At 42.9% G+C, this 13,309-nt stretch overlaps 1 long non-coding RNA gene across 1 annotated transcript in view; it reads left to right on the top strand.

Moving 5' to 3' along the window:
* Positions 1-12,291: 12,291 nt before the first annotated feature.
* Positions 12,292-13,309, top strand: part of LOC140725153 (uncharacterized) — a 50,124-nt gene continuing 49,106 nt past the window's right edge. Inside the window, exon 1 of the long non-coding RNA XR_012098278.1 lies at positions 12,292-12,377. This is a non-coding gene — a long non-coding RNA (uncharacterized lncRNA). The remainder of the gene's footprint in view (positions 12,378-13,309) is intronic.

Raw genomic sequence — 13,309 nt, 5'->3', positions numbered from 1 at the left:
GGATCTGTTCTGGGACCCCTATTCTTCGTGATTTTTATAAATGACCTGGATGAGGAAGTGGAGGGATGAGTTAGTAAATTTGCTGATGACACAAAGGTTGGAGGTGTTGTAGATAGTGTGGGGGGCTGTCAGGGACATTGAAAGGATGCAAAACTGAGCTGAGAAGTGGCAGATGGAGTTCAACCCAAGTAAGTGTGAAGTGGTTTGTTTTGATAGGTCAAATACAATGGCAGAATATAGTATTAATGGTAAGACTTTTGGCAGTGTGGAATATCAGAGGGATCTTGGGGTTCGAGTCCATAGGACACTCAAAGCAGCTGTGCAGGTTGACTCTGTGGTTAAGAAAGCATTCGGTGTATTGGCCTTCATCAATCATGGAATTGAATTTAGGAGCCGAGAGGTATTGTTGCAGCTATATAGGACCCTGGTCAGACCCCACTTGGAGTACTGTGCTCAGTTCTGGTTGCCTCACTACAGGACAGATGTGGAAGCCATAGAAAGGGTGCAGAGGAGATTTACAAGGATGTTGCCTGGATTGGGGAGAATACCTTATGAGAATAGGTTGAGTGAACTCGGCCTTTTTTCTTTGGAGTGACGGAGGATGAGAGGTGACCTGATAGAGGTGTACAAGATAATGAGATGCATTGATCGTGTGGCTAGTCAGAGGCTTTTTCCCAGGGCTGAAATGGCTAGCACCAGAGGGCATAGTTTTAAGATGCTTGGAAGTAGGTACAGAGGAGATGTCAGGGGTAAGTTTTTTTACGCAGAGAGTGGTGAGTGCATGGAATGGGCTGCCGGTGGAGGCGGAAACGATAGGGTCTTTTAAGAGACTCCTGGATGGATACATGGAGCTTAGAAAAATAGAGGGCTACAGTTAAGCGTAGGTAGTTCTAAGGTAAGGACATGTTCAGCACAGCTTTGTGGGCCAAAGGGCCTGTACTGTGCTGTAAGTTTTCTATGTTTCTTCCATGTTTCAGCCTGAAATATCAACAGTCTATTTACTTCCATAGATGCTGCCTGACCTGCTGAGTTCCTCCAGCATTTGCTCCAGTGTGTGTTGCTTTGGATTTCCAGCATCCACAGACTTTCTCGTGTTTGAGTTATACTTATAGATGGGTCGACAGAGACAACAACCAAAAATTCAATCACTAACAAAAATGCATACTGATTTGCTGCTCTGCATGGATCTTGCATCGATTTGTTGTTGTGATACATAAGATTTCAGTGTGTGTATCTCATGTAAAGCACTAAGCATTTACACAAATCATCTTTTTTTTGCTTTGGGCCACACTAACCACAATTAATTTATTACTATAGATATGTATATTACTGTTTCATGTACTAAGATATAGTGAGGAACTTTGATGTTGCGTGCCGTGCAGTCAGATTATGCCGTAGATAATTACATTGATATAGGAAAAAGAAAACAGAATGCTGGTATTGTGTGGTAATTGCAGAGAAAGAGTAGTTAAAATGAAAGGAGCACAATGAGGTAGATTGTGAGATCAAGTGTTCAAGAGCTTAGCGTACGGGAGTTCAAGATTTTGATAACAATGGATTCTTGAACTCTCAGCCTTCAAGCTTCTATTTGACAAGAGTGGGGAGAACAGAGAATGACTGGTATGGGAAGGGCCCTTGATTATGTTGCCTGCTTTCCTGAGGCAGTGGTAAATGTAGATGGAGTCAATGAAGGGGAGTTTGCTTTGCATGGTGGACTGGGCAATCTCTGTGATTTCTTGTGGTGTTAGGCAGAGCAGCTGTCATACCAAGCTGTGAGGCATCTGGATAATTTCAAGAAACTTGTGCCACCACTGAAGCAAGCCTATGCCACTCGATGCCAAACTCTTAAGAAGGGGAGGGATCACTGAATGTAATCACTGTGCACCTACAGGGCATTTATTTTTAATGGTGGCAAGGTAACTCAGTGGAGGCAATGGTCAACAAAATAATACCCCCACTCTCAGGCCACTAGGTCTGTGATGAAGTAGTTATGTGAGGAATTCAAGGAGTAGTTCCCTTAAACCTTGTTCTACCTCAAAGTTCATTGGCTTCCCGTGTATAGTTAGGTTTCATAAACCCATAGATGGGAAACTGGAGATGGTGTAGACCATATAGACCTTTAATCCTGCTCTGTTATTAAATAAACTTTAGCCTCTTCTTCTGCCTGATCCCTGTAACCCTCTCTTGTAGTGCATCAACAATGCTGACCAACCTAAGTGCTGGTAAATGGCACAATAGGTGGATACTCAATGGACTTCAGAATCAAAATCAAGTTTATTATCACTATCTCATATGATGTGAAATCTGTTTTTCTTTTTGTGGCGGCAGTAAAGTTTAAAGGCACAAATTGCTAGACATTCCAAAATAAATAAATAAATAGTGATGGTGGAGAGGAAGAAGCTGTTCCTAGATCATTGGGTCATTGAGTGTGGGCTTCAGTGCGGCTTTAGTGGGCTTAGGGCATGTTCCTCCACTAAGTAACAGTGATCAGATTACAACTCTCATTTGAGGCATGAGTCAATTGTTTAACTATTTTGGTGTTTCTGTCAACTCCTCCTGCCCGTATACAGTAAGTGCTACATCTGACTGTATTGGGAAATCAAGGTTCAAATAACTTCTGCCCAGGTCCCTGCCAATATGTGTCAGATATGACCACCGTGTGGCTACATTTCATTCCCTTTACTCATTCCCAGATATGCTGGGGCCACAGAATGAAATGTTAGAAATATTTGCAATGCTTATCTTTGAGTTGAAACCTTGTTAACAATTTAACCATTTAATGTACTTGGTGGAAAGATAGCTCGTGAATTGTGGAACTGGAACAAGAGACAGATATTCATTTTTTGTAAGACGAATTCAGATGGATTTTAAGCCTAAGATTGAGGCTTGAAGGTTTGAATCCTGAGGTTGTATATGGTGACATATATGTACTCTGATAATAAAATTTACTTTGAACTTTGCTCCATGCTTTATTAACAATTAAGGAATTTCTGAGAGTCCAGAAGTTATTTAGAGTTAACTGGCAGCATTCACACTGATACATTGTTTCATGCAGCATACCTTAAAATCATCTCTACCAATCAACATAGGTTTGCATCAGTCATATATCCCAAGGTTATGCCAAGTCATAAACACAGTTTAGAGATATTGCAACCTTCAAACAAAGCCTTCACACACTTTGGGAGGACACTTGGCTATATCACATCGGCATTCCGGACATTCTTCCCTCCCTCTCAGGAGAAGGTGCCAGGCAAGTTCTGTCATCCCAAGAACTGTCCCATCAGCCAACTCATAATCATTACACGTTGCTGTAAACAATCATCCACAGTGTAATCAAGCAGAACTTAATTACAAACAGTCTGCTCAGTTGCAGTTCTTTTTGAACACTTGTTTCCAGACTTTCCTGATAGGTGGAGGGGCAAGTAATGCCGAGGAAGCAGAGGGTGTCCAGAAGGACTTGGGAACACTGGGGGGTTGTACAAAGAAGTGGCAGATGGACCACAGTGCAGGGTAGTGTATGGGCATGCTGTTTGGTAGAAGGAATAAATGTGTGGCCTATTTTCTAAACAAAGAGCAAATTCAGAGATTGGAGGTGCAGAACACCTTGTGAGTCCTAGTGTAGGATTCTCTAAAGGTTAATGTGCAAGTTGAATCAGTAGTAGGGAAAGCAAATGCAATGTTAATATTCATTTCCAGTTGACTAGAATATAAAAGCAAGGAATGTAATGTGGCAGCTTTATAAAAGGCATTGGTTTGTCCGCATTTGGAGTATTGTGAGCAGTTTTGAGCTCTATATGTATCTAAAAAAGGATGTGCTGGCATGGGAGATATCCAGAGGAGGTTTACTAGTCCCTGGAATAAAAGGATTAATGTATGAGGAGTGTTTGGTGGCTCTGGGCCTATTCTTGCTGGAGTTTATAAGAATTAGCGTGGATCTCATAGAAACCTATCAAATATTACAAGGTCTAGATACAGTGGATGTGGAGATGGTGTCTCTAATAGTGGGAGAGTCTAGGACCAGAGGGCACAGCATCAGAGTAGAAGGACTTCCCTTTAGAACAGAGATAAGGAGGAATTTCTTCAGCCAGATGGTGGTAAATCTGTGGAATTCATTGCCACAGATGGCAGTGGATGCCAAATCATTGAGCATATCAGAATCAGAATCAGACTTTAATCGCCAAGTACCTATGCACATACAAGGAATTTACTTCCGGCAGATGTTGTCTCTCTGCTCATAACAATAATAATGATAAATATAAATGAAAATATAGATTATACATACAGGTAGTGCAATCCAAGTAATAGTTAGCCGACAGTTAACCGGCAGTTAACTGTTCAGCAAAGTGACCGCAGTAGGGAAAAAACTTCTCCAATGCCTATTAGTCTTAGTCTGGAGGGATCTGAAGCGCCTACCAGACGGAAGCAGATCAAACAGTCCGTGCGCAGGATGGGAGGAGTCCTTTATGATGTTCCCTGCCCTCTTCTTCAACCTGGAAGAGTACAGGTCCACAATAGAGGGCAGGGAGGCTCCAATGATGCGCTCGGCAGTCCTCACTGTGCGCTGTAGTCTGGTTCTATCCTGCTTGGTGGTGGCTCCAAACCACACAATGATGGAGGTGCACAGGACAGACTCAATGACTGCAGTGTAGAACTGCAGCAGCAATTCCTGAGGCAGACTGTATTTCCTCAAGAGCCGCAGGAAATACATCCGCTGCTGGGCCTTCTTCAGGATGGAGCTGATGTTCTGCTCCCACTTCAGATCCTGAGAGATGGTGGTTCCCAGGAACATGAAGTTCTCCACGGTGGACACAGGGCTGCTGAGGACTGTGAGGGGAGACATAGCGGGGGGATGTCTCCTGAAATCCACTATCATCTCCTTTGTCTTGAGCGTGTTCAGCTCCAGATTGTTCCGACTGCACCAGAGTGCCAGTTGGTCCACCTGCTGTCGATATGCAGACTCATCACTATTCTGGATGAGTCCGATGATGGTAGTGTCGTCTGCAAACTTCAAAAGCTTCACATAGGGGTTGGAGCAGGTGCAGTCATTGGTGTAGAGGGAGAACAGCAGTGGAGAGAGGACACACCCCTGGGGGTGTGAAAGGGTGTAGTAAGGGTGTCATAAATTACAGGGAGAAGACAGGAGAATAGCGTTGAGAAGGATAATAAATCAGCCATGATTGAATGGCAGAGCAGACCACGTAAGCCGAATGGCCTAATTCTGCTCAAAGTCTTACAGTTTTGTAGGTTTATAACAGACTTGGTCCAAATGCAGACATAGCTTGGGAGAGTGAGAGTGACTGCCCATTTCATAAAGGTAATAGTTTACAGAATTAGGTGCATGGATCATCCTTCTCCTTCTTATCCTGGCATGATATCTTTTATCATTGCTGGGAATCATCAAACTCTCCACTTACGTGCATTGTTACTATGCACACTGCTGCAGTTCAGGGGGCTAACTCACCACTGCTTCTCAAAGGCAATTAATTGTAACTGTTGCTGCTGACATCCACATCCCATGATTGAATAGGATAAGAAAGTTAATGGTTAATCAAAAACTACTGTTACAGTAGGTAAAAAAAGGCACAAATCAACTCCTCTTTCACGTCTTACCTCATCAAAATGGAATAAAGACAATCTCGTTATCTCTAATTTGACAAAGTAAAAGATAAGGTACAACTGCTTTACTTAAAGTAAATTCTCAACTGCATTACTCATTGACTAAACGTGAATAATCATTATGTCATTGCTAAAATCATAAAACAAGCATACTGAATGAATGCATTATAAAGTTGAGTAAAATTTAACTCTGATCTGTGATTAATCAAATTAGTGCATAATTACTGTATGGAATTTGATAAATTAATTTCTAGTAAGTACTTGCATAATTCAGAATTGTTGCAATAATAACTGTATAAATCAGCTGTCTGCTGTAGAAAAAGGATATTGGATTGCTATGTCACTTAAGTAACCAGACACCTGGACCAAATCCACATGTTATGTCAGAAAATCATTTGTAAAACATACACATTGTGATGTTCTTAGCAGAACATACCTGTTTTAAATTGACCGCCTCCCCTCAGCCATTTTAACAGAAAGACATTAAGGCACTTTTCACTTCAGGTTATAGTGTAAAATGGCCAATTTTGATTAATTTCTTTTGATTAATTTTGAGTATTTTTTGATTAATTATTGGGATCATAGAGCACAGCAGAAAAACATTTGTTTTGTTATGTATGTATTAGCTGATTACAAATGCTCTCCCATTAGTCACACTTCAGGAAATGGAAATAAAAATCTGAAGAAATTAGGTCTAAATAGTGGAGATGAAGGACACTGAGTGACCTTTTTATTATGCTGGCTTTGGAGGCTTGATCTCTTGCATGGTGGGCTGATAGGGGGAGAGGGTGCAGAACAACCTTCATCTAGGGACGAATCAGGCAGGGCTTCTGTGTGCAATATGAGATATCTTGCCAAAATTGCTCCATTGTGTAGGAACTCATTCCTTGAGGTGGCAATTGTTGACACCTCCTGCCACACTCTTCAAGTGTGGTTGGGCTACTGCCCACCTTCCATAATGCATCACTTCCTACTGGGCTGCCTTTCTTTAGTAGGTCCCTCTCTGTAAATCTGGAACCTATCCCTCTTGCCTGCAGCCTGTCTCTCCTCCCCAGCAGTCCACGTGTGTGTTTCTGGTCTCTGGATGCTATGGCGTAGAGTGAAAAGAGAACTTGTCTTCAGAGGCATCACTGTGGACTGGAGACATGTCGGAATTTCATTGACGGTAATGTCAGCTTCCAACCCGAGCAATGTCAATCACCAAGACCTGGAAATCAGGTCAGAGTGTGACTCATCTATCGTGTCTTTACGATGCTCAACTGAAACCACAAATAGCATAGTTGCAGCAGGAGCTGAAGTGGCAAGAATGAGAGCAGAGTTTCCCAAGCATGAAGTTGAGATGCAAATGTAGAAAGCTGAGAATCACATTTAATACCACCGGCGTACATGGAGAAAGCATTTAGCGACAGAGAGCGAGCATGTGTAGAGGCAGGAAGAGTGTGAAGCTGAGGCCGCCTCAGCTGAGGCAAAGGTGCATGAAGCGGCAGGTGACTTAGAAGGTGGTGAGTGTATAATTGGAACCAGTTGAGCTTTGCCATCACAGCAATCAATGCATCTTACTAAATAATATGTCCAAAAGCATTTTGGCTATGATAAAGACAGTGCTGCATGGTGTGACCCACTCTACCAGGAGTAGCTGTCCACATCACACAGCCAACATGCCTTCTCATAGTCAAGGTATTGACATCCAACCACAACACCCCCTTCTGCAGTTCCATCACAGCAAGGACCTCAGCCAAGAGTAGCTATTGATGTCAATCCCATCTGCACAGAGATAGACAGACTGAATTTCCATCCATCCCAGGACACACATTTAGCAAACCAGTCTCAACAATGCTCTCATTCAGGGGCAGCAGGTATGTTAGATCTGGCCCGTTGGAACGTAATCGCAGCAGGACTAATAGTGTTCGACAACCAGTCTGCCAGTTATTTGTCCTGGAAGTCAAGCTTGCATAGTGCTGTGGAACCATTAAGTCTCAAAGCTAGTGAAGAGCTAAGCCTTCTCTGTGAGTGGCTTGATGGGGCGTCACTGCAAGAAGGGTTAGGGCAGTTCATATTAATAATCCAGCGAAGGATCTACAGAGGTTGGACAAGGGCTCTGATTCTCCAGAGGTAATCAAAAGTTCTTCTCCAGCATAGTTGATGACTTTCCAGTCCTCTCACACAAAGAATACAGTAGCTATAGGAGCTTGCAGATCTGTTATCGGAACTGCGAAAAATGAGGGCTACCAACTTGGGCTGAGTTTCTTGGATACAGCAAGAGGAATAAACCCTATAATGGAGAAACTACAAAAAACAATATGCAAGAAGAGTGGAAAACTGTATGTAACAAGTATAAAATGAAGCATCATGGCCCTATCCACCATTTTCATTCTTTGTGGACTTCATCTGCTGCAATGCAGAAATGCGAAATGATCCAGGCTTTATGCTGTCAAGTTCCAGTAACAGGCCATTCAAAGAGCAGTCTCAAGCAGAAGCATGGAAAATCAGGGCCCCTATCACAGTCGACAAAACTGAAGTAGAAAACTCCATCATGAACCTCAATAGACAATGACTGGTCCTCAAGAATCTTCAGCCCTTAAGGGAATACAGAAGATTCAGAGAGAAAAAAACATTTGCAGAATGGAAACACTTTCTAAAGCATTCAATATGTTTTAAGTGCTGAGCTTCAACAGCAACCAAGCAAAAAAACTGTGAAGCTATCAGACACTGCACTGAGTGCAACTCCCCACTTGGAGTACTGTGCTCAGTTCTGGTCACCTCACTATAGGAAAGATGTGGAAACTATAGAAAGGGTGCAGAGGAGATTTACAAGGATGTTGCCTGGATAGGGGAGAATGCCTTATGAGAATAGGTTGTGTGAACTCAACCTTTTTTCCTTGGAGTGACGGAGGATGGGAGGTAACCTGATAGAGGTGTATAAGATGATGAGAGGCATTGATTGTGTGGATAGTCAAAGGCATTTTCCCAGGGCTGAAATGGCTAACATGAGAGGGCACAATTTTAAAGTTCTTGGATGTAGGTGCAGAGGAGATGTCAGGGGTAAGTTTTTTATGCAGTGAGTGGTGAGTGCGTGGAATGGGCTGCCAGCGACGGTGGTGGAGGCAGATACAATAGGGTCTTTTAAGAGACTCCTGGACAGGTACATGGAGCTTAGAAAAATAGAGGGCTATGGGTAATCCTAGTAATTTTGTAAAGGAAGTACATGTTCGGTACAGCATCGTGGGCCGAAGGGCCTGTATTGTGCTTTAGGTTTTCTATGTTTCTATGTGATCAGCACATATCAGCTTCCCCATACACTCTAAAGACATGTTCTGGAAAATCAGAATTTGCTGGAAGAAGAGCCAGTGGATTTGGCATGATGTCAGCAGAAGGGAGATCTGCTTCCCCTTACCAACCCTCACTGAGTGCAACCATATTCCCAACAAAAGTGAAGGATTCCAAACTCCCCAAGCTACAAATGGTTATTCACAACTTAAGGCCAGAGCTGTCAAGATCCCCCCACTTGATTTTTCTGCGGAGATTCTCCGAATGCACATCAGGTACTTGAACAGTGCAAGGCACCTGTATCTGGACTGGGTTATGGTGGGTGAAGTCTGCCTCAATGGTGCCCATCAGCTTGCAGTCAGTGCATTTAAGACTAGTGCCCAAGTTACTTCATTCCCTGTCAGAGAAGACTCTATATGAAAGAGAAGATTGGTGATAAGCAAATCAAATGCCCTGACATACTCTACTCAAACAGATCTGGCAGATGGGTAGTTCCTCTTCCTTTACACTCTCCACAGTTCCTACCAAACAACAGAGAGCTGTCCCTTAGTCAACTCATGTCTCTCAGTCACACATTGAGAAGGGAACTGGAAATGAAAGATCGATACACGGGGTTCATGGAGAGACTCTTCAAGAACAAGCGTGCTGAGCTAGTATCTCCACCAGATCCCAACAAAGGATACTGGCATTTGCCTAACTTTGATTTTGCCACCCCCCAGAAACCTGAACAATTGCAGATTATCTTTAATTTAAGTGCACAGTTCCAAGGTGTGTCACTGAACAATGTGCTCTTGTGGGGTTCACACCTCAATAACAGTCCGATCGGGGTCCTCGTGTGCTTCAGAACTGAGTCCATCGCAGTGATGGCAGACATCAAACAAATGCTCCACAGCTTCCTAGTGAGAGAGGATCATCGACCCCTTCAGATCCTTGTGGTTTCATGACCTCCAACAGGATCAGAAGATTCTGGAGTGCTGGATGAGAGTTTGTGCATTTGGTAACTGCCCCTTTCCAGCTGTGGCAATCTATGGTCTTAAGAGGACAGCCATCGAGGGAGAGAAGGAATTCAGGACTGAAGCATGGAGGCACACGAAGAGGCATTTCTATGTCGAAGATGGTCTTAAATCATTTTCTAGTGCAGAAGAAGCAGTGCTGAAAGTGGCACAAGACATGTTGGCACAAAGACTCAGACTCTGTAAGATTGTGTCCAAGAGTGCAGAGGTCAGGCAATGTTTCCCATCTGAAGATTTGGCCAAAGGTGTACAGAATCTTGATCTTGGATATGACCCTCTTATGCAGCACAGTCTGGGCCTTGGATGAGACCTTATTACCGACACCCTTACATTCCAGGTTGCTGATACTGAAAGTCCCTTGACATGTTGTGGTGTGCTATCGACTATTAACAGCCTACTTGACCCTCTTGGATTTGCTGCTCCAGTCAGTATCCAGGGACACTTCATGCTAAGGGAGTTGACCTCAGGTACCTGTGGATGGGATATCCCACTCATTAAAGAGAAACATGAGCAGTGGTGTTCTTCCCTTCAGGATCTTAAGGCTTGAAAATTCCAAGAACCTGTATAACAGTTCCACTATCTACAGCTCAAAAGAAAGAGATCTGCATCTTCTGTGATGTGTCAACTAAAGCTATTGCTGTGTTTGTGTACCTGAAGATCACAGATGCTGCTGGATAAAGTGAAGTTGGATTCATACTGGGCAAGCTAAAGCTTGCTCCCAAACCAGTTCTCACCATACCAAGGCTTGAACTTGATAATGAGATGGCAGAGATGATAACCAAAGAGCTGGACACGCAACTAGATGATGTCAAGTTCTTTACCAACAGCAAGGTTGTGCTTGGTTATATATTTAATGAAACAAAGAGATTCTATAATTATGCATATAATAGGATCTACCATATCAGGCAATCAACCCAGAAGAACCAATGGGACTATGTTCCCTTTGATCTCAGACTGGCTGATCCTGCTATAAGAGGGCTCTAAGCTGATCAGCTCACCATCTCTTCATGGTTAACTGGCCAGAATTCCTGGCTGATTCTCAGCAGGAAACTTTCAACTTAGCTGTCCCTGAAGCAGATGCAGAAATATGTCTTTAAACGTTAACCAACATCACTCATTTTTCACTGCTCCAAACTCACAGTGCACACTTTGAGTGCTTTTCAAACTGGAAGTCACTTACCAGAGCAACAAGCCAGCTCTCACAAATTGCTTGTTCCTTAACAGCAGTAGACAAAGGCAGACTTCGCAATGCTTGGCACACCTGCAAGCAACCTCTCAGCGCAGAGCAACAGAATCAGGCAAAGGATAGAACCCTTCTTGTTGTTCAAGTTTATGAAGAGGAAGTGCAGTGCATCGCAAAGCAGGAATCTCTCCTAAAACAAAGCCCCATTAGTAAACTCGGTCCCTTTCTTGACTCGGAGGGGCTACTGCAGGTCGGAGGACATGTTAAGAAGCCACAAAGTATCTCACCCAATCACCATTCTGGGTGAGCACCATGTTACCTGTCTGCTCATCCGTCATTACCACTAGCAAGTATGTTATTGATGCACCATCAATAACTCTCGGAGATGTGAGGCGAGAGATAGGCTTTTATTAGCTGGAAGAGAGCATTGTCAGCAGCAAGAGACCATCACACAACATCCTGGAGACTGAGGGAGGAGCAGTGCCTCCAATCGCCTTTATACTGGGGTCTGTGGGAGGAGCCACAGGAACAGTCAGCGGGGGGGGGGCGTGTCCAGACAGGTATATGTAGTTCACCACATTTATCAAGACCAGCATTTTCGATGTGAGAATAAATTCTGTGTAGTAAGACTGTTTTCAAGAGTATTCTCTGAGACTGTGCTTCTTTTACCAAACACATAGTGAAATGATCATTTGACATTTTGTTTCAGTAGTTATGTTTGACATCCCATGGATGGCAGTGTCTTGGCCTCTAGAGGCACAGTTCATTTTCTATGAACATCACTACCTGTACATGAGCTGTTTTTCTTATCATATCCTGCACAGGTTAATTTTTGACTCAATTTGAAGCATAAGGTGGAGAGACATACATCTCCATCCTCTCTTCATTTGCTCCTGAAACAGCGATATTTTTGGTTATATCGGTAACGAATTAGTAGATATAATTCGAAGGGAGTGTTATGTTTAAGTTTAGCTTTGTGCAATGATCTTACTCTTGTTTACACTGTGTAGTTATGGAGTGTTGCATACATGTATTACGGATTGTGAGACGAATCAAAAGTATTAGTAATAGTATATTTAGGGGTGCAATTGTCCTGTGGGAGGCATGGCTTATTCTGCTTGTCAAAAGCTGCTTATCGTGATTGGTTAGTTTAAAAATTGCAGCTGCTCTTCCCATTGTTTGGCTACCAGGTGTCCTGTTTCGGGTATCCAGGGTATGAAGAGTAGCATGTGTGGGAGCTTCTCTCTCTCTCTCTCTCTCTCCCTTTGTCTAAGGCATGCTGTGCAGAGCCCTTGAAGGTATGTTTCATGTGCACTTTTAACTAAGTATCTGTTGGTTGCATATTCAACTTTGTAGTTTGTGTAACTTGGGGGAACATGAATGCTTGATTGAATTTTTACTGTTTGTAAATAAATGATTAATATACTCATTCACAGTCAATGTTTTCTGTCTCATTCACCAAACCCATAAACCTGCTTCAATGTTACAGTGATGGTACTCTGTTGAATTTAATAGTTATTTTACTTAACTTTCTGCGGTTTCTTGGTAAAGAGTTCTCATTAAAAACCCTGAAGAAAGCTTCCATCTCAAGCGATATTTGAGAAGTTGTTTAACTCGCTGCATAGCTGTGTACAGATGTACAGATACTGTGTAAAGGCAGCAGAATTCAACATGGATTCCTCAGCAGTGGATGGTACTTTGAATGCTTTAGGAACATGTTCTGTGAGATGCTCTGCAAACAGCAGCGTGCCAGTCACTGTGAGGGTCAATATGCCTTGCTGAAGGGTCTCGGCCCAAAACGTCGACAATTTACTCTTTACCATAGATGCTGCCTGGACAGCTGAGTTCCTCCAGCATTTTGTGTGTGTTATTTGGATTTCCAGCATCTGCAGACTTCCTCTTGTATATGTTATCTGGACTGGCTTGCCTCTGCATCTTATAAGAAACAAATCCTCATCCTGCCAATCTGAATTAGCAGTGTTTTTCTGCATTTATTTTCATGCTGTTTTACTTGACCTTGTCACATTCACGGCAATGCTGAACTTGTAAGGTGTTTGATAGCAAAATTTAAAAAATGAACACAGCTGATGGTTATTGAATGGGGCACTGCTGTGTAGCTTTACAGATCGGCATTTGCACTGTTTCCCTTCTGTATGAACGGGATAGACAACTTTGTTTAATATTTATATAAATCTCACATTTCCTCACTGAAAAACAGCCATTGAGGAGA

Source organism: Hemitrygon akajei, chromosome 3 (genome assembly GCF_048418815.1).
Source record: "Hemitrygon akajei chromosome 3, sHemAka1.3, whole genome shotgun sequence".
Taxonomy (NCBI): domain Eukaryota; kingdom Metazoa; phylum Chordata; class Chondrichthyes; order Myliobatiformes; family Dasyatidae; genus Hemitrygon; species Hemitrygon akajei.
This window is presented reverse-complemented; position numbering and strand designations above follow the sequence as displayed.